Here is a 2500-nt window from a genome sequence, read left to right on the forward strand (position 1 = left end):
ATACCATCAAACAATTAATCAAGAAACATAGGCGTTTAACATACACAAAATATTATCAAAAAATAATATTGTACATTAATCAACGCACCAATGCCTATAGATTAATATTTAATGGGTCGCAACGTCCTACAAGATGAGAAGTGCATACCTCGTTATCATACAATTAACAATATACAGCAGTGCATATATTTTTACTAAAAATAAATTCCTAATAAAAATTTTTGTCACATGCTAGTACAAATTGGTTGATTAACGATAAAAAGTAAATGAATCTCATCTTTCGACCTTTCGGGTTTCTCAGGTTTACCCCTGAACGGTTTTACGTACTCTTTAACTCTCTCTTCAAAGTTCTTTTCAACTTTCCCTCACGGTACTTGTTCGCTATCGGTCTCGTGGTAATATTTAGCCTTAGATGGAGTTTACCACCCACTTAGAGCTGCACTCTCAAGCAACCCGACTCTAAGGAAAGATTCACCTATCATCAATAATAATCACTACGGGCCTGGCACCCTCTATGGGTATATGGCCCCATTCAAGATGGACTTGGATGTATTATATAACAATAGGTTTATATTGAATCTTCCTAAACACTACATTCCCCAAGTGTCTGTTTATCAGCCACGGGGTTCAGTGCTGGGCTTATCCCTGTTCGCTCGCCGCTACTAAGGGAATCCTAGTTAGTTTCTTTTCCTCCGCTTAATAATATGCTTAAATTCAGCGGGTAATCTCACCTACTCTGAGGTCGTAAAAGTTTTTAGAAGTATTAAAACAAAAATTTTTTTTATATATTATGTTTTTGTTATATTTTATAAGTAAACAATTTTCTTAATTATTCATACTCAAATTTTTTTAATATTATTATATAATATTATTTTTATATTTATCTAAAGAGAAGAAAATAAAAAATAAATAATTATATATATTAATTTTTTTCGAGTATATTGAAAATTTTATTACAAATAAAATATTCCATAACAAAATATTAATATATAATATTTTTGTTTATTCTTCTTTATTTAATATTTTAAAAATATATTATTAATATCATTTATTATTAATATTATTATTAACATAAAGTTTTATAATATTATATATAAATGATAAAAAATAATATTGATATATTAATTTAAAAATGTCGACAAATAATAAAAAATATATAAATTTTAAATGCTATTAAAAACATTTTATATTTATTTTTTTCTTATATTTGGCGTAAAACATTCATATATAAATAATTTTACATTTCTTTTATAAAAATTTTATTTATCAATTTAATTAAATATGAAAAAATAAATTTTCTTTTTTAATTATTGATAAATTTCTTTTTCATAAAAAAAATTTTATGTAAAATAATCTTTTATTATATTAATATAATGTATACGACCCTCAGCCAGATGTGGTCCGGGAACAGTATCCAAGGACCGCAATGTGCGTTCGAAATGTCAATGTTCATGTGTCCTGCAGTTCACAAGTTGACGCGCAATTAGCTGCGTTCTTCATCGACCCACGAGCCAAGTGATCCACCGTCCAGGGTAATCTTTTTAAATTTTAAATGTAAGTATTATTATTAATAATAATCTTTATTTTTAATATAAAAAATAAAATTATTAATTTATATATCTTTATAAATTCTTTTAAAATAAAAAAATTTTTCTAGAATATAAATTATATATTTTATTTTAAATATATATATATATATAAATTAAAGATATTATGGTATTAATAAATATATACATAACATTTTTGATATTTTTGTTAGTGCTAGCTAGATATAATAATTAATATTTGGTATATTTTATAGAAATGTATTTATTTTTTTTTTATAAATTATTTTCTACATAAAAATATATATAATATTAATATGGTACAAAACAAATGGGTTTGTTTTTTAACATAATAACTTTTAATAAAAAAAAAGAAATATCAAGACAAAACATAAAGAAATTTAAATTTGAAATAAATTTTATTCTTTAAAAAAATTTTATCTTGTGTTTTCTTTATTTTTATTATATAACATAGAAAAATAAAAATATAGATTATATCAATTATAATCTTATTTTATTTTTCTTAATAGAGATTATATACATATAAACAAATAATTTCAATATATTCTATTTTTAATTTCACTTTTTTATAAGAGAAATTATTTATAGATTTTATTAATAATTATTGTTTAATAATAATAATAATATTGAATATAAAAATATTTTATATGTAACAAATATATTATTAATATTTATATAATATTCTCTATATTATATGTATAGATATATTATGTGTATAAAAAAAGTTTGGCGTATTACTTTAATATGATATCATAACCAAAATAAATCTCTTTTAACACATAATTACTATTATATATTTTGAGAAAATTACATATTAATATGTTATTTTGTTAAAAAAAATATTTCTTATCAATAATATTTTTATTTTTTGGAATATTTAAAAACAATACAAAAAATATAAATAAATATATTTTATATATATCGTTAATGATCCT

The 2500-nt window shown here is 21.1% G+C and overlaps 3 non-coding genes across 3 annotated transcripts in view; all 3 read right to left on the reverse strand.

Moving 5' to 3' along the window:
- LOC123304755 overlaps nt 1-745 on the reverse strand; it is a 4577-nt gene extending 3832 nt beyond the window's left edge. The window contains exon 1 of the ribosomal RNA XR_006536743.1: nt 1-745. This exon is cut by the window's left edge and continues 3832 nt beyond it. This is a non-coding gene — a ribosomal RNA (large subunit ribosomal RNA).
- Nucleotides 746-1380: 635 nt separating this feature from the next.
- Nucleotides 1381-1535, reverse strand: LOC123304752. Its single transcript, XR_006536740.1, has one exon. It is a non-coding gene; the product is annotated as a 5.8S ribosomal RNA (ribosomal RNA).
- A 955-nt stretch (nt 1536-2490) lies between these two features.
- Nucleotides 2491-2500, reverse strand: part of LOC123304753 — a 2156-nt gene continuing 2146 nt past the window's right edge. The window contains exon 1 of the ribosomal RNA XR_006536741.1: nt 2491-2500. This exon is cut by the window's right edge and continues 2146 nt beyond it. This is a non-coding gene — a ribosomal RNA (small subunit ribosomal RNA).

Source organism: Chrysoperla carnea (assembly GCF_905475395.1).
Source record: "Chrysoperla carnea chromosome X unlocalized genomic scaffold, inChrCarn1.1 SUPER_X_unloc_89, whole genome shotgun sequence".
Taxonomy (NCBI): domain Eukaryota; kingdom Metazoa; phylum Arthropoda; class Insecta; order Neuroptera; family Chrysopidae; genus Chrysoperla; species Chrysoperla carnea.